Below are 23,487 nucleotides of genomic sequence, written 5' to 3' on the forward strand. Positions count from 1 at the left end.
CTAAGGTCATGTTCTCTGGCCTCTATGACACTGGAAGTGGTCAGAGACAAGTGTGTAACTGGAGTCAGAATAAGCCTTCTTCCTTTCAATCTGTCTTTGACCCTGAATTATATACTGTTCACAGAAGAACAATACAGATCAACATGTCTTACATCATTAGAACCAAAGATTCTACTCTCATGGTAACATTTCAGAAGGTCACAGTGGATGAGCCAACACCAGCTGGGGACACAGGTACAATTTCCTTCTCTCTGTATCATCTTTCCTGACTAGAAAGGCAGCTGAATGGCTCTAGAAGTGAGGGACCTTGTGATATGAAACAAGGTGATGACTTGACTCAAATAGGATGGAAGTGATACATGATCACCTTGTAGAGATGCAAGTGCCAAAAACACAGTTGGAACTTTGATAAGTAATAATTATTAAATCTGAATAATTAAATATATCTATTCTTAGGGATTAGTTGACCCAATAATTATTACCCAGGAAAATTAAGTATGTGTTTGAAATCCACATTTTATCACCAATGATGAGCCTGTCAATTCCATTCCATTAGCCAGTTTTCCTTACAGGCTAATGTTAATATTTTAAAAGTCATTGGAAATCTGTTTATAACCACGCATACTTACCAAGTCCATGGATTATAAACTATCAAATAATTTACTACTTATGTATAGAACATCTAACAACCTGATTCATTGAAAAACAAATATATCCAACCAGACAGCATTTCACACTTTTCACTCTAGCGACTTCTCTACAAGAAAGGAAAAAGATCATTATTTATCAGTAATGTTTAAAATGCTGAACACTTTACATTCATTGTTCCCTTTAATTTTTACAACTGTTTTATTCTTAGCACTTGGTTATGAGAAACCTTTATTGAAAAATAAAGTCATTTGCCCAGTTCATATAGCTGGCTGATGACAGAGGCAGGATTAAACCCAAATCCAAGTCAGAGCCAATAGCCCAGGCTCTTTCTGTGTTTTTCAACATGAGGTACCTATTCAACTAGGAAAAATCACCAGAGTGCCAGGGACAAGGGAATGCCCAGCAGAATTCAATAAAAGAAAAGGAAACCTAAATTAAGCCATTTAATTAATAATCATTTCAAGCTATATATAGAGTACAATTTAGCAGTCCCATAGATTTTTCAAAATAAACTGATTTTCAATGATATTTCTTGCTTATGACAGCTATGTTAAACACTGTGTTTCTCATTCACTGGGGTTAAAAACATTTTCCCACTGCCACAAGGCAACTTTCAAAGGAAATCTGAGAACACTCAGCTGGGAAGAAACAGACCAAGTCACTAGGCAGAGACAGAAGCTCAGGAATAACCAGAAGCTGGCTTGATGTTGGAGACAGCTATGGCTGCTTTCACTTTACCCATATTTTGTTTTAATTTGTTTTAATATAATGATTTTTATTTTGTTCCATTATAGCTGATTTACAGTGTTCTGTCAACTTTCCACTGTATAGCATGGGGACTCAGTTACACATACATGTATACATTATTTTTTCTCACATTATCATGCTCCATCATAAGTGACCAGACATAGTTCCCAGTACTATACAGCAGGATCTCATTGCTAATCCACTCCAAAGGCAATAGTCTGCATCTATTAACCCCCAGCACCCCATCCATCCCACTCCCTCCCCCTCCCCCTTGGCAACCACAAGTCTCTTCTCCAAGTCCATGATTTTCTTTTCTGTGGGAAGGTTCATTTGTGCCATATACTAGATTCCAGATATAAGTGATATCATATGGTATTTGTCTTTCTCTTTCTGACTTACTTCATTCAGTATGAGAGTCTCTAGTTCCATCAGTGTTGTAGCAAATGGCATTATTTTGTCCTTTTTTATGGTTGAGTAGTATTCCATTGTGTATATATGCCACATCTTCCTAATTCAATCATCTGTTGATGGACGTTTGGGTTGTTTCCATATCATGGCTATTGTGAATAGTGCTGCAATGAACATGTAGGTGCATGTGTCTTTGAAAAATGGGCAAAAGACCTGAATAGACATTTCTCCAAGGAAGATATACAGATGGCCAACAAGCACATGAAAAAATTCTCAGTATCACTGATTATTAGAGAAATGCAAATCAAAACTACTACAAGATAGCAGTTCATACCAGTCAGAATAGCCATCATTAATAAGCCCACAAATAACAAATGCTGGAAGGGATGTGGAGAAAAGGGAACCCTCCTGCACTGTTGGTGGGAATGTAAGCTGGTACAACCACTATGGAGAACAGTATGGAGGTACCTTAGAAAACTATACATAGAACTACCATATGACCTAGCAAACCCACTCTTGGGCATATATCTAGACAAAACTTTCCTTGAAAAAGACACATGCACTTTATTTATCTTATCTCAGCCATCCAGGTGGGACAGAGGAAGTGAAACAGACTGCCCTGCTGAATTTATGATTAATCTCCTTATCCAAAACTTTATTTTCTTTCTTGGCCCACCCCTGTTCCCCTCAGAATTGAGGAGTATCGAAGAAAAGGGGAGATTGAGGCTAAGCCAGACTCTGTGGGACCTTCCCAAGTACAAAAGCCCCCTCCTTGCCCTCTGTTTCTTCTTTGTAGGAAAATATTTATCCTTCTTAGTCTTCCTGGAGTGCCAAAGGGCAGGCTCAAGCTGTTAACAATTAGAACAATAGAGTCACAGATCTCCTGGTTCCTCCTGAAGGGATGTAGATAAGCTGATACATATTTTTGAGTTGTTAGGCAGAAACCAAAACCCCCACCCAGATGGAGAATGGTGACTACATGCTGACCGACAAGCACAAAGACTCCAGACTGGCTGGAACCAGAGGCTGATGATTGAGATTTTCAAAACATTACCATGTTACCTTACAACAACCACTGAGAAGAAGGTTGGTGAGCTGGTTATGTATCCTACAACCCTCTCTCCCAACAACCCTGGCCTAAAAGCCATCTGAGAGTTTGGGTCTTTTGAACGTGAGCTGGGCATTCTCCTTGATTGGTGCCTACAAGTAAACCCTGACTTTGCTGCAAATATCTGCTGTCATAGTTTGGCTTTCTGCACTGCAGGCACATTCGCCCTTGCTTGCTAACAGGACAAAATATTAAAGTTATTTTCAAGATTTTACCAAATGTTTCTCTCAAGAAAAGATGATTCAGACCTATTATATCATAGGTCAGGGTACACAGGCAGCTCTTGGTGACATGCCAGACCAAGTGGAAAGACTGGGGTTCCTAGACTGATGGCACAGATAACAGGTAAACACCCTAAGTTCATTCTGCTTGGCACCATGAATTTTACTAGGAATCAGCCCATGCTAAAGAACATGTTGATCTAAACTCCAAAACCCTTCAGGGATACCATTTGTCTATAAGCAGTAAAAATGGATTATAGAGATTTTATTTAGGATTATCAAGGAGAAATATGAGGCAGAAAAGGAAAAGTTCTTGATTTCAATTTCTTTGTCTCCAGTATAAGTCTATTGGTATAGAACACTTTTTCAAATCACCAGTCAAACAGTAGGTTTAGTGGCACTGACAAATATTATTTTAAAATAAAATATAATAGAAAATAGTGGAGTATATTGCCCATCGTAAGAGCACATATTGCTGTGGTAAAGTTTTATTTCAGTTATGTATGTAAATGTGCAAGTACATTTGTGAGTACCAGGTCACACGCACTAAGATTTCGTAGTGTGTGCTAAAACAAAATTTGAAAGTCATTGATCTAGATGACATCTAAGGCGACTTTCAGCTCTGAAAACCACGCGATTCTGCTTTTGTCCTAATTGTTGGCATCCGGATCAACATTTTGCAAACCCTAAGTTTCCCGGAGGTTGCTTGAGAATCGAGATTGTTCGGGGATGGAGGTTGCTCAGGGGTGACTACAAATGGCCTTAGATGGGCTGATGTACCAGATCTGTGATCCACCAAGCCCAGAGAAGCTCCACTTTTGACTCAGGCATATCTTGTATTGCTAAAAAAAAAAAAAAGATATGCATTAAAGAACAATATAGCTTCTGGAAACAAACACAAATCTCAAAACTCATGGTCTACTCATATGCCCCCAAATCTGGAGTCAGTGATCTCCCACACAAACAGGGGGAAGGATACTAAAATGTACTGGACCCTCACTATGGGCCAAACATTATATATCTCATATATTATAAGTTGTACATATTTTATTTTCATAACCCTCTTAGTTGATTATTATGTCTCTTCTCCCTCTTTTCATAGTTCAATAAAGTAAGCCTCAGAAAAGTAACTGAATAACTTGCTTAGGTCATAGATTTGAATCAGGCTGGATTTGAACAGGGTCTGTCTGATTATAAAGCTTATGTACTTTTCACTGCACTGCTGTCTCCACAAACTAGCACGTCCCCCTTCTCTCAGTGCTGAGGGAAACAAATGATGCCAAGTGCTTTTAGAAAATGCAATTTGAATTTTCTTTGGGATGACTAAGGGTTTTGGAAACTGCGTTGAACCAAATATTACAGTTGGAATTTTTTTCTAAGTGAGGAGTGGAAGAAGAAAAGGCAAGAATGTGGAGAGAATTATAGACAGATAAGGTCTCTGATACTAGACACATCCTTTTAGAACTTCACTCCAAAAAAACAAAGTTAAAAAAAAAAAGGAGGGGAGGATGCTGAATTCAGCTTTCACAGAGTAATGAACAGCTGGCGTGTTTCTGCATGATTTACTCTAATGTAACAAGTTTGGAATTTTTAAGTTTTGGGGAGGAGAGATGAAATGAAGCTCATGTTAGTTCTTGGTTATATAGTTACCCTTTGACACCTAGGAATCTTTCACTTGAAAATCTAGATAATGGAGAGTCATCCCCAGAGCTTGGACCAATAACATTCCCACTTTAGGACTCATTATCCATTGAAAGGGGCCTCTGCTGTAGAGGCGTGTCTTGGTTCTCTGCACAAAGACTACACCTCTTCACCAAGCACTGTGGTAGCATTTCAGTGAGGACAAGTTCATGGGAGACTTTCTTCAAACACTGAGCTTCTGGTTCATTCAAATTGCTGTTGGGGTTTCCTAGAAAGCACTGTGGAGATGGGGCAGATATACCAGCAAACCACAAACATCTGGAGCTGATGCTCCAGAGGCATGATGACCTCTTCTCATTTTTACTGACAGAAACTTCTAGTTCAGAACTGGCAGGGGCCCCACCAGTCTGCCTGGTCACATTTCTAGGCAAGAGGTGAATGCCACTATTAACAGTCTTGCCATATTTTAAAGACTGGGGTTGGGCAGTAAATTGGCTTGACTAGCACATGAAGCTCCTGATTCTAATCCCAAAGCCCCCCATGAGATAGGTTTAATGCCCATGGGGGGGGGGAGGGTAAAAGGGTGTGATTCTCCCCAATCAAGTAACTAAATAGCAGCTGCTCCCAGAGGCAAGCAATACAAATGCCTCTGCTTCTGAGATAGGCTTACAACAAATCCAAACTAATCTTTATGAAACTGTGCTCAAAATGATTAGTGTTAACAAGCTTTTCCTAAGACAGTTCACATTATTTCCTCTCCTCTGGATTTCAGAGCCCAGCGAACCCCTCCCACCCTCCTCCTTATTTTGTCATTCCATTTAGCATCTTTTTTTTTTTTTCACTTCTATAAAGAAAAAAAATGCCAAGAATCTGCACAACTGTGTAACTGGTAGAAACAAAAAAACAACTGTTCATTCCTATTCTGGGCATGGACTGTAGCTTCTACCTAATTATTTAGTGCAAATGGGTAGGTGATTTTGATCCACAGGAGTTACATAGGCAGAATCTGTCAACTCTTAATGTTCAGGAGGTGAGAGAAGGAGCTAGAAGTCCAACTCAAGGTCTCAGTCTGCCTGTAAGTATTTCTCTTCTTTCTACCAGCAGCCTTTTAATTCAAATAGAACCAGCTTTCCTAACGGGTTCTGCCATCATCTAATTCAGTACTCAGGATTGCCTTCCCCAGCTTCCAACTTCTACCTTATTGCAATTCTGCCCAACTTGGTCCTTTTGTAAACTGATAAAGAATTTGGGACAGATCACAAAAATGACTGACTAAATAATAAAGATGTTCCAGTCGTCTGCCCAAATAATATCAGAGAAATATTGAGACGTTGTGGCTATTTACTTTTATCTTGCTCTGCAACATTTTATGTATATATTTTGGCAGCAACTGCATACTTGGGAAAAAGGGAAAACAGGACTTGGAGAAGCAGAAAATCAGCAGTATGAAGTTTTGGCCATCTAAATGAGGGAGAAAGGGCGGTTAAGAGCCTAGAGCCTGGATAGGTTGGACAAATTATTGTGTGGGAAATATACCAACTCTCTTTTCCTTCTGTATTCCTTAGACATCTTCTAATACCCCTTATGCTCAATCTATTGCTCTTATGTTCTTTTCCTCTTCTCCCCCACAAGAAAACAAATAAATAAAAAAGACAACTCAATTTCAGGGTCCCAACAAGAACTATATCAGAAAGCGTTACAATATCAAGAGCTGGAGGCTGAGGTTAGATACTTGAGCCAGCACCCTGGCTGTGCTGTTGTAACAGAGCTGCTAGGTGAGCTCCCAACTAATTAGAATAACTTTGTTCAATACGCCCTTTATCCCAGTCAGTTGGGCACTATACCTATCTATATGGTTGCTTCTGTCCAGAGAAATAAACGCAATAAAGCTGTTTGAAGTGATCAAACGACAAAAATATTATGACTCTGATCTCTCAGTTTCAAGGAAAGTTTAAGTACAATGTAAACCTGGGCTGCTTCACTCATTGATTTCTCCTATTGAATGGATCTCTTTCATTCATTCCTTGGGATTTGCCTCATCTTTTTTGACTTAATTTTGTGCCTGTGCAGCGCTTCTCTGCTTTTCACAAATTCTTTAGGCATGTCTCCCTATCTTCAGTTTTTGAATCAAGAGCAACCTGATGGCTCTATTCACAAACCTATTTCTAAAAGGTTCAAGGACAAGGTTTCAGCCAATTCCCTTTTACCTTGAAATTGCTCCAGAGATATGCTTGTAGAAACTAAGACTCAGAGCAAGAGACAGACACAAGACTCTATTCGTATGATGTAAAACCAGTCACCTTTTAATTAATTAATTCTTCATCAAGAAAAATATTGTGGCCAGTGAAGATATCAGAAAACTTGTTTGGCAAATACACAAAAAGAAAATCATCATGTATGTGAATTTTTCATTTATTATTTGTCTTAGGAGATGTAGACTTTAAAATATATAAATTAGTTAGAGATATGTAAATGAAATAAGGAATAAAAGAACTTCATTGATTATTTCTTTGGACCTGGGGGGGGGATGTGTTTTCAGAAATGAATAGGAAATTATGTATTTGAGGTAAGTATTTCTTAGATTTCAGCAAAAGGAATATGACATTAGAAAACTAAGACAAGTTTTTCTTTTAAAGTGAAAATTAGGTTGTCATTTATTTTTGTTGTTTTGTCTATGATGTCTCCTCTAAAGGGCAAAGGAGCAGAATTCCAGAGGCCAGCTGTACTCTTTAAAACTTAGTTTTCACTTAGCCCTTCCTGACATATACTCTTGATGTAAAGGTAAACATCAACTTTGTTTTTTCCTTAGTTCACCCTCAATTAAAATGTTCAGGGACTGATTATCTGAATAGCAAAGTGTGTAGGATTTGTCAATTTCCTCTCCCTTCCTTTTATTCCTAACTTTCACCCATTTTTTTTTTTTTTCTCATTAGCACTGCACTCTGACCACAAATGAAACAAGGCACAATAAAAGCTGTTCAGTGTTTCGGTAGAAAGATCAGCTATGTTAGAAATTAGAAGGAGTGTCTCAAGGAAGGTACAGGATTATCTGCGGTTGCTGCATATTGGTGATTAAGAGTTATTTCACCATAACCACCGGCCAAATAAAGACATAAGAACTCACTCTCTGAGCTGCAACATCTAATTTATTTCTGGGGATACTCCCAAAAAAGACCACTGTGTAAAGAGATAAACCAGGGTCTTCTGTTTTCCTCTCTCTCCCCACCCACCTCTAATGAAGGGGTAGCTGCTCCATGTAAATTTTAAAAAGCAAATGTGAATGCTCTGCCCCTACTAAGACACACCCAGACGATCAAATACAGACATTACTCAAATAGTATCAGCACTGCTGAAACTACCAACACATCATTTTCTGATGCAAGCTGAGCAAAAAACAGCTCTTCGTATGAATCTGTAGAGTGGTTGGATGGTACACAAAAAGGGAGGGTAGAAATCACACCAGAGTGAAAAATCATATTACACACACGTGAAAAATGACTCAACAGTCTGTGCACACGTATTAGTTAGATATGGAATGAAGCTCCTTTGAGCCCTTGCCTGCGGCAGTATGTTCTAGAACTTTTCAATGGAAATGTATTGTTAAGGAGTAAATGTTTTGTTGTTGATGTCATGATGGTGATCTTTTGCCTTGCCTTTCTGTATTATTTTAGATCAATTCTTATTGGGGCTTTGTCAAGAAACATTTAATAACTAGTGACTGCTATTCCAGGAGCGATTTCCCTTTGATAAAAGCAAAAGGATTTTATATATAACCATTTCCTTGATACGGCCCACCATCATTACGGTATTTAAAAAGGTTAAAGAAACACACCAGGAGCTGTTTTCTTAGGATTAGATGAAATAACATAAAAAATGAATTAGAAATGATGAGCATATATATTCTTATAAATGTTAGCTGTGAAATATCATCTACTTCCATAGCCTAATGTTTCTTCTTCCTAAATGGAATTTCCCACTTTTACTTCTCCATTATTCCTCATTCAGCGATATTGGGATAAGTAATTGGTCCAGTCCCTTTCAACCTGTCTTCCTTTCTGTCTGTCTCTCTCACTTTCCATATACAAAATGCAAAATGTGGAGTTCCCATCGTGGCGCAGTGGTTAACGAATCCGACTAGGAACCATGAGGTTGTGGGTTCGGTCCCTGGCCTTGCTCAGTAGGTTAAGGATCCAGCGTTGCTATGAGCTGTGGTGTAGGTCGCAGGCGCAGCTCAGATCCCGCGTTGCTGTGGCTCTGGCGTAGACCGGCGGCTACAGCTCCAATTAGACCCCTAGCCTGGGAGCCTCCATATGCCGAAGGAGCGACCCAAGAAATGGCAAAAAGACAAAAAAAAAAAAAAAAGGTAAAGTTCAAAAGGCAAAATATATATATATTGCATATATATATTACATATATATATTTACTAGAAAAATTTCTTGAAATTCTTGTCAGAAAAATACACTTACCTTTTCTTTTGTTTCTTTGACTCATTAGATTTTTAATCATATTTGGTGAAAAGGGGGGCAGCAAAAATAGAAAAGTAAACCCTAGGCAATTTGCATGGGCAAACCTTTGAGTTAAAATAACCAATGATTTAGTCATTAAGATAAAAGGAACTTAGCTTCAGACACTGTAATCTCTACTGTGTCTCAGTGTCTTCCGTGTGCTTATGGCAGTTAAACTGTGTTAAGTATGTATTACTGGAAAAGACTCATATTGATCTAGTATCACTTTTGACTCAGCGGTGCCTAGATATCAATGATAGAAGCAAAATATCTGGTGTCATTCTAATATACCCACATGTTTTTGCTAACACAATTGCTCTGACAAAGAGCAATCATTTTAATATTTTAGGAGATTAATGCCAGGTTTAGATATGCATGTGCATATATATGTATACGTACACATACACACACATATATAGATACTACATATATCCACGTATTCCCACACAAATGTGTATGTACAGAAAAAGAAAGTTATACCAAAAATACAGTTGAGTGTCCTTTTTACAAAACTTAGTATATATCACTCTCACAGTTAATAATAAGTTTAGCAATCTTATCTACACATGCAAATACCATCCAAACAAGATACAGAACATTTCCATCACTGGAAAAGTACCCTTGCATCCCTTTCCAGATTTCCATTCTCCAGAGGCAACTTGCTTTCTAAGTTCTATCACTGCAGATTAGTTTTGCCTATCCTCAGAATTCAAATGAATGGAAAAATACAGTATGTTTTCTTATGTCTTTGGCTTCTTTTACTCAGCATGACAATCATTTTATGCTGTTGAGTTTATCATAATTTGTTCCTTTTTAAGGGCATACTGTATGAATAATCCACAAAGTATTTACCCATTTTTCTGTTGGTAAATATCTGGTTTGTTTTTCTTTTCTGGCTATTCATAATAAAGCTAATATCAACATCTTATAAAGATGTTGTGTGGACATGACATATGTTTTCAGTTTTCTTGACTAAATACCTCGGAGTGAAATTGCTGAATTAAGGGCAAGTATATGCCTGACTTTATGAGAAACTGCCAAACTGTTTTCCAATATGATTGGACCACTCCTATCAGCAAAGTATTAGAGTTCCAAATGTTCCAAATATTTGGAATTGTTAGTCTTTTTCTTTTTTTTTGGCCAACATAATTGGTGTAAAATAGTACCCCATATGGATTTAATCTGTTTTTCCCTTGTAATTAATGATGTTAAGCACAGATCAATATGTTTATTGGCCTTTTTTGAGAAGTGTATATTTAATTTTTATATTTGGCTCTTTGCCTTTTATTGTTGTTTTGTAGAAGTCCTTTATGCATTTTGGATAATACTCTTTTGTGTAATATGTGCATTACAAGTTTGTTTTCCTATTCTTAGGCTTGCATTTCCACATTTAATAGAGTATATAATAAGAATATTTTAGTTTGGATGAATTCCAGTTTATTAATTTGTATTTTCTCTAGATTTTATCTAAGAAATCTTTACCTGTCTTAAAATCACAAAAGTACTCTCCTATGTTTTCTGTGGAAATGTTAAATGATCAAATATTATTTATCTTTATGTAGGTGACCCTATTCCTGAACTCACTATTTTGTTACATCAATCTGTTTTTCTGCCTGAATACCAATACCACACTGCTTTGCACTTAAACTACAGGTGAACTTAGGGAGAATTGAGAGCTTTAAAATGTTGAGATTTCTGATCTGTGTATAAGGTATATTTCTCCATATATTTAGATCCTCTAATTTTTCTCAGGAATGTTTGATTGTTTTTAGTTGAAAAATCTTGAAAAAACCTTAATTCAAATCTATCTTTTCTTTTTTTTTTTTTTTTTTTGGTTTTTGGTTTTTTTAGGGCCACACCTATGGCATATGGTGGTTCCCAGGCTAGGAGTAGATGAGAGCTGTAGCTGCCAGCCTACACTACAGCACAGCAATGCCAGATTGGAGCCACATCTGTGACCTACACCACAGCTCAGGGCAATGCTGGATCCTTAACCCATTAAGCAAGGATCGTTAACCCACTGAGCTAGGCCAGGGATCAAACCTGAATCCTCATGGATACTAGTGAGATTCATTTCCGCTAAGCCATGACGGGAACTCCTATTTTTTTGTATTTTTGATGCTGTTGTACTTGGTATTATTTTTCTCATTTCTATTTTCAGTTGCTAATTGACAGTATGTAAAAGTATAATTGATTTTCATACATCGATCTTGTATCATGCAAGGCTGCTAAACTCACTTGTTCTATTGGCTTTATATATATTGCACTGGATTCTCTACATAAACAATTATGTCATCTGTGAGTAAAGACTGTTTTACTTCTTTCCTTGCCTTTTCTTTCTTTTTCTTGCCTAAATGCACTGGCTAGATCCTTATGTACAATGCTGAGTAAAAATGATAAGATGGAGCATTCTTGTCTTCTATCTGTTCCTGATCTTAGGGGGGAAAACATTCAGTCATTCACCATTAAGTATTATGTTAGTTGTTTTTCCTAGATGCTCTTTATTAGGGTGTGGGATGGGGGGCATCCCCTTCTATTCCACTTTACTGAGGTTTTACACCAGAAATGAGTGCTGGATTTTGTCAAATGCTTTTTCTGTACCTACCAAAATCACCATATGAATTTGTTAATATGTTCAAGTACATTCAATATTTGATTTTCAAATATGAAAGGAATGTCACATTCCTGGGATAAACTCCACTTGGTCCTGATGTATTATTATCTTTTTAATACATTGTTGAATTCAATTTGGTAAAATTTTGTCTAGAAGTGTCACATTTACGTTCATAAGAAATGTTGGTCTATAGTTTTCTTTTCTTATAATTTGTTTGTTTGGCTTTGGTAACAAAGTATGTCTGGTTCATAGAACAAGCTGGGAAATATTCCTTCCCTTTTAGTTGCCTGGAAAAGTTTGTGTAGAATTGCCATTAATTCTTTCTTCTTTCTTTAGGTTTAATTTGTTGTTCCCGTCTTAGTTTCTTAAGATATAGGTTAAAAGTGTGAATTTTCTTCATCAAATAACAGGCATTTAATGTTGTAAGTTTGCCTCTTAATGTTGTGTTAGCTAGAGCCCATAAATTTTAATAATACTTTATTTTACCTTTAATAATTGTGTTATTTTGTAATGTTTTATCATACTTATCCTGTTTTGATTTCATGATTTCAGCTTTCTGTGCACTTAGAGGTTTTTGAATAAAATTATATGGATTATAAATTACTTGCTTTTAATATTTTAGAGAGATTTGTTGTATTGTTTTTTTATAATTTTTAGCAGTTTTCTTTAAAAGCCATTTTAAAAATCACTGTTATCTCCAAATGTTAAAAGCAAGAAAGAAACCTATTACTTAACCATTTTGAAATCATTTAATCTGTAATTTTTTTTTTCTCTTTATGGGCGCACCTGTGGCATATGGAAGTTCCCAGGCTAAGAGTTGAATTGGAGCTACAGCTGCCAGCCTATGCCACAGCCACATCAATTGAGATCTGGGACACATCTGCAACCTACATCACAGCTTGTGGCAATGCCAGATCTTTAAGCCACTGCACAGGGCCAAGGACTGAACACATATCTTTACAGACACTATGTGAGGTTCTTAACCTACTGAGCCGCAACAGGAGCTCCCAATCTGTAAATATTAAAGATAAGAATAAAACCTAATATATAACAGGATAACATACTTTTAGTTCCCATGCTTCCATGTAATAGTGCTCAGATATATTATCCGTGATTTTTTTTTATAGAATAAAATACATACATTTACACACAATTACATTCACACAGATTATTATAACATGGATCTTAAGAAACAGATTAAGTGACTCCCACTGGAGAAGTGGAATGGAAAATATGCTGAGACAAATAGGAAATTTATTCTATACTTTATCCCAATTTTATGGCTTTCATCTTTACTACTTAATTTTATCTATTACATTTCAATTTTTCTTTAAAAATTAGCATTATATTAAATTGTTATATTATGCAACTAAAATTTATAAAGAAGAAAGCCTTATATACCATTAAATATTTTATATAGCATAGTAGAAAGAATAACTGGTAAGCATAACAAAAATAATACATCCTCTGAAAATAAGTAAAATATAAAATGCATAAGTTGGTTAAAAAACAGTGTAACTATATAAATATGTCCTCACAATTTGTTCCATCTCATTGATTCTTCAATAAAGGCATTACACCATTCTAGGTGATGTGATAAACAAGACATTATAGACTTTACATTGTACCATGGAGAGAAATGGTTATTAATAATACAATTGTAGAACTGTATTATTTAATTGTACAGTGGCATTATTTAATTATAATTATCATAAATTCTTTGATGGAGAGGAAATAAGAATCAGATCTAAGAAGACTTCAGCATTCCAAGAATGATGTCAAATGACCCCCTTCATGGTGGATTATGCACTTATTTACTATGAGATACATTTCTTCTCCAGAGATTCCTTGTTTGTGTATCAATTGTAGATTTTTGGTTTGCAGTTATTCTAAAGTTTTGATGTAAGAGTCTGGATGTATATGAGATTGTTTTAAGTTGCTGTTCTCTTAATTGCAAGTTCATCTCCGGTATCCTGCATTTGTACCCACCTCTTCTCATGATTTCTGATTTTGATGTATAATTGTGCATGGGTGATTTCATATCTTTACTGTATATATACCTTTACTGGTGAGCCTTGTCATTTGCGGAATTTTTGTTTCCTGTTGCTGATCTTTTCTTTCCTGCCTAGAGAAGTTCCTTTAGTATTTGTTGTAAGGCCGGTTTAGTGTTGCTGAATTCTCTCAGCTTTTGCTTATCTCAGAAGGTTTTTATTTCTCCTTCAAATCTGAATGAGAGCCTTGCTGGGTAGAGTATTCTTGGTTGGAGGTTTTTTCCTTTCATCACACTAAGTATATCATGCCACTCCCTTCTGGACTGCAGAGTTTCTGCTGAAAAATCTGCTGATAACCTTATTGGGGTTCCCTTGTATGTTACTTGTTTCTTTTCCCTAGCTGCTTACAAGATTTTCTCTTTGTCTTTAATTTTGGTCAGTTTGATCATTATGTGTCTTGGTGTGTTCCTCCTTGGGTTTATTTTATATGGTACTCGTTGTGCCTCCTGGATTTGAGTGAGTGGTTCCTTTCCCATGTTAGGGAAGTTTCTGGCTATTATCTCTTGGAATATTTTTTCTGTCCCCTTCTCTCTCTCTTCTCCTTCTGGCACCCCTATAATACGGATGTTGGTGCGTTTAACATTGTCCCAGAGTTCCCTAAGATTCTCTTCATTTTTTTTCAATCTTTTTTCTCTTTTCTGTTCTGCATACGTAATTTCTTCTAATCTGTCCTCCACCTCGCTTATTCATTCTTCTGCCCCCTGTATTCTGCTGTTAGCTGCTTCTAGTGAGTTTTTTATTTCAGTTATTGTATTTTGCATCTCTTCTTGTTTAAGTTTTATATCTTGTATCTCTTTGGTTAGTGTTTCCTGTAAGTTATCCATCTTTGCCTCTAGTTTATTTCCAATGTCTTGCATCATCTTCAGCATCGACAGTGCAAAGTCTTTTTCCTGGAGGCTGAGAATCTCCTCATTGCTTAGCTGATTTTCTGGGGTTTTTCCTTTCTCCCTCATCTGAGTTATAGTTCCCTGTCTTTTCATTTTTATAGGTTTTTGGTGTGGTGACCTTTTTATAGATAATAGAGCTGTAGCCTCTTACTTCTGGTGTCTGCCCCCCTTGTGGCTGAAGTTGGCATGGGGGGCTTGCTGTAGGCTTCCTGATGGGAGGGGCTGATGCCTGCCCCCTGGTAGGTGGAGCAATTGTAATCCCTCTGGTGGGTGGGGCTTAGTCTCTGGATGGGATTAGGGGCTGCTGTGTGCCTGAGGCTCTTTAGGTAGCCTGTTTACTGAGGGGTGAGGCTGTGATCCCACCTGGATTGTTGTTTGCCCTGGGGCTTCTCAGCACTGACTGAGGGGTGGGGACAGATTTTCCCAAAATGGCCACCTCCAGAGAAAGGCACAGCTGCTGAATATTCCCGAGAGCTTCGCTTTCAATGTCCTTCCCTCACAACAAGCCACATTCACTCCTGTTTTCCCAGGATGTCCTCCAAGAACTGCAGATAGGTTTGACCCAGATTCCCTTGGAGACTTTGCTTTGCCCTGGAACCCAGTGCACATGAAAGTCCGTGTGCACCTTTTAAGGATGGGGTCTCCGTTTCCCCCAGTCCTGTGGAGCTCCTGTGCACAAGCCCCGCTGGCCTTCAATGCCAGATGCTCCAGGGGCTCTTTCTCCCAGTGACAGATCCCAGCATGTGAGGGTTTGATATGGGGCTCAGAACTCTCACTCCTGTAGGTAAGTCTCTGTGAGCCAGTTAGTTTTCAGTCTGTGGAGCTTCCCACCCAGGAGGTATGGGGTTGTTTATATCACGAAATCACCCCTCCTACCTGTGGATCTGGCCTCCTCTTTTTCTTCTGGAGTAGGGTATGGGTTTCCGGTCCATTTGGGTGGAGGTTGCTCAGTCTTTAGCTGTGAATTTTGTTGTTTTTAGGAGAGAAGTTGAGCTCCAGTCCTTCTATTCTGCCATCTTAATCCCGTCTCCTATGATTTTAAATGCCATTTTTATGCATAGTGTGAGTACCTCTTCTTTCAACAATTATTTTTGGACATTTATATGTGTAATATTTACAAGACATTAACAAAAATTATTTTTACTTACCGTCACACTTTGCTGGTTTAAATAATCAATTCTTTACCATGATGATCTGTTCATTTTTATGTTTTATCTTTTGAAATCATTTCTCAGGTAACCAGAGTAAGTCTTCAAACAATTTTATTTCTAAAAAACTCACAAAAGTAGTACATTGTAAGACCTATAGCAATAAAAAGGTATCCATATATTTCTATTGTCATCACAAGAGAAAAAAAATCTGACTTTTAAATTGTTTAACCAAAACTCTGTAGATTATCTAGAGAAATCCTTCATTGCTTTCCAATTACTCTTGTAGTAACTGTTTTAGAAGATATATTTAAAATCAGCCATATTTAAAAAATTTTCAACACCCATTTATCTTTCTATCAGAATACATGTAAAATTTTTCCTCTTAATTTTTATATTTCAAAATTTTGCCAAGGTGGGTTTTAGTTTGTCTCATTTTAAACTAATTTTGCTTGGAATGTAAGGAGCCATTTTGATTGGAAGGCCTTGGTCATTTTTTTCCCAGAGTGTCATCTTCGATAAATTGTTGGTTATTTTCTCTTCTCTTTTTCCGGAATATCCCATCCTATGGGTATGCTGTCGGTTGTTTTTCCTCAGTGTCTGTTATCTTTCTTCTGTCTGTCCTTTATCTATATTCTTAGAGGGTTTCTCTGGTTTGTCCTAGAGATCAAAAAATTCAATCTTTCTGAGTATTCATTTGGTTCTGAGCTGTCTGACAAAGATGTTTATTTCTTCTGTTGTGCTTATTGAGTCCTTGCAATTCTTTCTCTTCTCACTCAGATCCTTTTCTATCACAACACATTTTGTACAGTTATTTGACCTTTCTTTCACACATGTCCTTGTACATTCTACTGAGACCATCCAGGAGTTTCCTAAAACCTTTTTCTGGCTTCTCTAGAAAATCATATCAAAAGATGTGCCATTGTTTTGAATCTCTGTAATGATACTTTTTCTTTATTTGCCTTTTTTTTAATTTTTTCTTTTTTTTATACATACCAGCTATCTTGTAATGAGGGGATTTCCAGCCCAAAATAATATTTTTCAATAGGAATGGTTTGTAGATTCCCCTTGATTACATTCAGTGTCTTCCTGAGTATTAGTAAAATCCTTTTCTTAATTCGAGTCTGGAAAAATATTCATGCTCACTCTTCCTGGTAAAATTCCAGAACCTGGGGAGTTCCCATCGTGGCTCAGTGGTTAATGAACCTGACTATATCCATGAGGACATGGCTTCAATCCCTGGCCTTGAACAGTGGGTGAAGGATACAGCGTTGCCATAAGCTGTGGTGCAGGTTACAGACAGACATGGCTCTGATCCCACATTGCTGTAGCTGTGGTGTAGGCCAGTGGCTACAGCTTCGATTCGACCCCTAGCCTGGAAACCTCCATATGCCATGGGTGCGGTCCTAAAAGACAAAAAGACAAAAAATAATACTAATAATAAGTTCCAGAACCTAGTCAGCAATGAAGTTATGTTATCATGCTAAATTGTTAGGAGTTAATTCCATCTATTTCTTTCATATACTGAGCCTACTGAATGCACACTCGCGCGCACACACGCACACACAGAGTCAAATGCCATATTTCAGCCTTCAGTGCTTTTTTTGTCTATATCCTAATCAATGTGGTCTCCTCCTTGGAATCATACCTTTCAGGACACAACATATTACAACTCATCCTATTTCCTATCCACCCTCCCTTTTCACAGTGCCGGGGGATAGGGGAACATGTGTGAGTACTCTGTCTTAGGTGCAGTGCGCATAAAGCAAACAGTTTGCTTCAGCTGATACAAACCCGGACCCTCAGATCCAGTGCCCTGCTTTATCAGGCTGGCAATCTTGGTTTCTAAAGAAAACTTGAGTTTTTGGCATTCTGTTAAGCTTCACGGTTATTGTAGTGAATGGAATTTGCTCTCAGATTTGGCAAAAGTGTCCTGACAGTTTTTGTTTTTATTTTTGTTTTTAGGGTTTTGTTTGTTTGTTTCCTATATATTTTTGGAGATTTTAGGTAAAAATCAGAAATACTGTGTTAAGAACAGCTTATGAGAAAGCATTTAAACTGGAAGGCCATTAAAGTCCTTCTTCATAGCCATTTAAGGCCCCAATTCATTCATTTCACATTAATCTGTCAGCAACCACCTACATAACATTTGACTCTGTGACCCTGCCTTATTCCTATCGTCAGTGCTAAGTCTAATTAATCACTCTTTCTGAATAGGCCAGCCTCTGATCCTTTATTCTTCTATTCACCACTGCAGAAGTCTTACAGAAAAAAAATACTTCCTCTAAAACCATTTCACTAAAGTCAGAGAAAGATAAAACTCATTTAGCAGTTTTTGAGTAAATTTTCTCAAATTACTAAAATTTTTAGTGAATTTTCTCTTTACTTTCTTCTATTTTTATAGCCATCAAAAATGTTTCACCATTGCCAGTAGAGACTTCTTCCCATCTTAATGATATATGAAAGGAATAATTATGGAGGATTTAAAAGGATATTGAAATATATTGATATATTCTTTAAATTTAGGTTCTAATCCTGATTCTGTTACTAGCAAGCTTTGTGACCTAGGTCAGGTCACTCAATCCACTGGATCTTCATTCCTTCATCCATAAAATCAACATCTCTGTCAACTCTTTCATTCTACAATGAAAGAAAAACATCACACAAACTTTCATGAATTGAAGACATTGAACTGTCAAAGTCTTCAATTCATACATCAGAGTACCCAATTATGTCCCAAATGTCATAGTTTATGTAACCTCCAGCTCTGAGATCAACCTTTTTCTTAATCTGATAGAATCCCTCTGATTTCAGAGGCTCAACCTTGAATCACACTATTCTCTCTTTTCATTAGGACCTGATGGTGTGATTCTGGTTATTCCATTCTCTTCTTGACTTCTTCAGCCTGTCACTGCTTTCTGTTCACTCATCCAGAGTCAGCTTCATGAACACTCAACCTATGCACTTGCCTGGTGTCCCACACTTGGCCCAACAATTCTCTGAGACTGGAGTCTTGATATTTTTAATTTTACATTCTAACTTGTATTCTGTAAGTGAAGTCTTTTGAGACCATGGAACGTGTATATGAACAAGGACACAATCCACAATATGTGTGTTCACCATTCCTTGCCTCCTTCTTCACACAAAGCATTTGTAATACCCTGTAGGCTCGGAATTTTGGTGGGTCTATGATGGTGTGAGTTCAGCTACAAGGTAAACATGCTACCTTTGCAACTAAGAGGTGGGCAACACTGGCAGCCCCAGGAGACATTTTCTGTTCAAACCAGAACTTGCTTCCAACGCAGAAAAAAGGCAATGGCATTCTAAAAAACACAAAATGAACAAGGAATTCTACCCTGTCCTTTCTTACTCTTGTCATCCTTTTCTTACTTTTTGCATTAATCAACCAGTTATGCTGAAAAATGATGACATAGAAGGAAAGGGAATGATAAGGAAATTCATAATTTTCTATCTTTCTTTGCTTGTCCTTTTCTTCCTTCCTTCTTTCCTTCCTCCCTTCCTCCCTTTGCTCCTTCCTTCTTTCCTTTCTTTCTCTCTCATTCTTTTTTTTAATTTTTATATAATGATTTTTATTTTTTTCCATTATAGCTGGTTTAGAGCATTCTGTCAATTTTCTGCTCTACAGCATGGTGACCTAGTTACACATACATGTATACATTCTTTTTTCTCACATTAGACCTATGGGATAACATGAAGTGGGCCAATCTATGCATAACAGGAATTCTCTTTCTTTCTTTCTCTCTTTTTCTTCCTTTCTCTCTCTCTTTCTTTCTTTCTTTCTTTCTTTCTTTCTTTCTTTCTTTCTTTCTTTCATCTTTCTTCAATCATTCCTTACTCATTAGTAAACCAAAAGTAGAAACTTTTGGTAAAACATGTGCATATCAAGAAATCAAAAATAGTTATTTTTATGCATTGTTTCCACTGTCCTGTTGAGAACAAAATGCATATGAACTATGAAATATGGCAACTCTGTATGCAATTAAATGGTTTTATATTTGTATTTCAAGTGGCATTGCACATTTTTTTTTGGCTGCACCCGCAGCATGCAGAAGTTCCTGGGCCAGGGATCAAACCCAAGCCACAACAGTGACAGGACCAAACCCTTAATTGTTAAGCCACCAGGGAGCTCCTGCATAATTTTTTAATTGGCAAAGTTATTGCTAAAAATTTTAATTTTTAATTTTTTTGCTAAAAATGATATTAAATAACAAATAATTTCCTGATAAACTGAGAGAAATCACAAAAGAAAGGAAAAAACTTTTTATTTTAGTACATTTAATGGCCCTTTATTCCTACTTTTTGCATGAGAGGCTCTGCATTTTCATCTTGCAACAGGCCATAAATTGTGAAGCCTTCCCTGCCTGCCTTTCCATCGTACTCCCCACCTTTTATTCTAGTTGATCTAGAAGGATCCCTGCTTTGATCTTACTAACTTCCCAGAAACCAAAACTGCAGTCCTTGCAGTCAACTCCTGCTAACTACTGGTTGATATCCCTTATAAACTGGACCTCTGACTCTTCTCCGATCATTCCAACATGACCTTCACCTTCCCAGTATCCTAATTTCAGCTTCTGGGATTATCATGTATCATTTTCCTGCATACAGAATCTGCCTAGTCCCCAGATCTTGGACTTTGTAGTAATCAGCCCTCAAAGAACTATAGCAAGTGTTTCATGTGGTCAAGGACACAGAGTTGTAAAGACCCATTTGTTCTTTGAAACTGATTTTTATTTATTTTATATTTTTGAGAGGCAAAGTATACCAAAGCAAATTCAGATGTTCAAATTCAAGTACAGCCCCAGATTCCACCTTTTCAATAGATAAGCTAAAAGAGCTCATAAAATTTGTACTGAAACACCTGTCAAGTGCATAATGTGTGATTCCCTCAGATGCTGATGAACTAACTGACACCTGGGGAGGATACAGGACTTAACCTGTTGTCACACAACTAGGTAGTAACAGAACTAGAACTAGGATCAAGATCTTCTGACTCCTAATATTTCTTTCAATACAGGTGATATTTCTGATTGGGATTATAACATAGAAAGGGTTCAATCTCAGGTATCCAGGGATACAGGAGGGGTGGGGCAGAAAGGTGCATTGTCATTTCAGAGCCCTTGCTTATCAGACAGTTGCAACCATCAGCACCAGATCTAGTCAAGTGTTATTTCTTTTACCATCCCCTCAGCCTTTGCTAGACAAATAATATTCCAGGACAGGACCAAAAGCATCTGTATCACCAAGTACAGTTAGAAATGAAGACCCTTAGGAGTTCCTGTGGTGGCTCAGCGATAATGAACCTGACTAGTACCCATGAGGATGTGGGTTCGATCCCTGGCCTCACTCAGTGGGTTAAGGATCTGGCATTGCCATGAGCTGTGGTGTAGGTCGCAGATGTGGTTCATATTCCACATTGCTGTGGCTGTGGGTAGGCCAGCAGCTGCAGCTCCAATTCCACCGCTACCTTGGGAACTTCAATATGCCATGGATGCAGCTCTAAAACAGAAAGAAAGAAATGAAAACCCTTAGGCACCACCTCCTACTGGCAAAATCAGAATCTACATTTTTAACAAGACCTCAGGTGATTTGAAAAATCTTTTAAAGTTTGAGAAGCATCAACCTCAATTTAAAATGCTATTTAAATGGAGAGAGAAAGCGTGAAGAAGAAAGACAAAGACAGAGAAAGAAAGATGATGGGGAAAAAGTACCACTAAAATGTTCTCATTTCATTCATGCTTAATATGAAGCCAGGGACTTAGCGCCATTGTTTCCTTTGCTCTTCTTCTTTTTCTTCTTTTTTTCAAGGCTTTTTGTTGCTGTTGCTGTTATTATACTGAAGAACTACATGAGACAGAAAGCTTGGCAGCCTTCCCACAATCCTCAGCATGTGGGAATAGCAAGTAACAAAGTGTTAGCCCTGCCAACTGGTGGTTCCGTGTAAATGTCTCTGTTAACAACCAACACTGCTGCTAGCAGCCATCGGAGCAAAGCAGCAAATCTGTTCCTCTCTCCAGTGTGGAAAACACCACCGAAAAAGTCACTTAATTACTTGATTAAGATGTATCAATCCTGGAAATTGTTGATCTAGAACACTGAGTCTCTGACATTTAGTTCATTCTTGATTAAACAGAATAGTTTCCTCCTGACTCATATGCATTGTCTCCCAGTATTGTGGGCCATGCAGAGAATGATAACATTGGAACCTTCTTATGGGGAGAAGAAAAAATAGTTTGGGGCCAAATCCTGTCTGCTGTTTTAAGACAGCCCTCTAATAAGTCCCCGTGGCAAAAATGAGAAAAGATGAGTGATCCTGGAAATACCAGGATTCTAGAAATCCCTGATGATTATTGGGAAAATCATTATTTTGTTAGGCATCCTATTCCTATTTTGAAAAGCACTGAGAATTTTCTGCCATACCTAAGATACTAAGACCCCATCCCACTGCCATTCTGATTAGACCTTGTTAAGGAGAATTTCACTTGTACAGTCTCACATCCAAATTCCTTTTGACTTCTCCCTCCCCACAAAATGAGGTTTATCTGGTTCAATCATTACCTATGTGAGGTGGGAGTGGATGGAATTTGATGTCCAGCTGCTTCTTTTGGTCATAATGTCACATCAGCACTTTAAGAGCAGCAGGTGGCTCACCATCAGGGTCACCAGCACCAAGAACTGAAAAACAATGAAAAAAAATTTTCTAAAAGGCGGCTAAGGTAGAGAAAAGAAGACCAGGATAACACCTATCAGAAGTCATATCACGGCTAGTTATTATGAAGAAACACTTTCTAGTTTTAGCTAAAATAAATGGGTTCTGCTTTCCTCTCAGAAACACCTTCCTTGATTTAAAGAGTGGAAATTTGCTTTTGTTATCAGCTTCCTGTAGACATTTGGGTAGAGTCATTTGCCATAATTCCAAGGTATCTTTTTCATATTACTACCTGGCCACTGTCATATACATAGAAACACAGGGACGACTGTCTAATGATCCCAATCTTCTATTTCACAAATATGATCAAATAAACCAGGTAGCAAGACAATATCATCGTGGCTGCATGTACTTCCAGAAAAGTCACCCTGCCACCCAATGCTAAAACAATGCATCCAAACCATTCATATGCTCTCAGGTGTTAAAAAGAACTGAGTTTGCTTACGAGATGTCATCACACTCCAAGAACTAGGATCTAATACAGAAAAGAGGCTTTAGCAGCCCGCTTTTAGCACCACAAGTACACAAATTTGTTTCTGCTGGCACAAAGATGGCTTTGCAAGCTGGAATAATTCCCATTTTGTCAAAACAATAGGTAGAATTTCTAGAGTCAGGCTCTCCTGTCCCACATGGAAATGATATGACAAAAAGTTCTGTCATATCATGGTTGTCCTTTGAGGCAGTTCCTTCATATATATACATATTTAAACACAGCTATCTTCTTTTCATCCTCTTCTTTGGGTGCTCAATCAATATACAAATACTAACACTTATGATCA

The 23,487-nt window shown here is 37.5% G+C and overlaps 1 protein-coding gene and 1 long non-coding RNA gene across 15 annotated transcripts in view; one reads left to right on the top strand and one right to left on the bottom strand.

The window, feature by feature from the left end:
- Positions 1–23,487, top strand: part of LOC110261733 (uncharacterized) — a 1,083,992-nt gene that overhangs the window by 762,409 nt on the left and 298,096 nt on the right. The window lies entirely within an intron of this gene.
- LOC146401208 (uncharacterized) overlaps positions 501–23,487 on the bottom strand; it is a 268,508-nt gene continuing 245,521 nt past the window's right edge. For 2 of the 6 annotated variants that reach the window (XR_014809671.1, XR_014809673.1), the window contains exons 4-5: positions 22,558–22,674; positions 831–3,977 (exon numbers count right to left, since the gene is read on the bottom strand). This is a non-coding gene — a long non-coding RNA (uncharacterized LOC146401208). Of the gene's footprint in view, positions 3,978–22,557; positions 22,675–23,487 lie in introns of all 6 variants that reach the window. The other 4 variants (XR_014809676.1, XR_014809674.1, XR_014809672.1 and 1 more) reach the window with 4 other exon arrangements.

The sequence above is a fragment of the Sus scrofa genome, chromosome 7 (genome assembly GCF_054392235.1).
Source record: "Sus scrofa isolate SSC_HxYL_T2T_F1_AM1 chromosome 7, Sscrofa_HxYL_maternal_Yorkshire_Landrace_v2.0, whole genome shotgun sequence".
NCBI lineage: Eukaryota > Metazoa > Chordata > Mammalia > Artiodactyla > Suidae > Sus > Sus scrofa.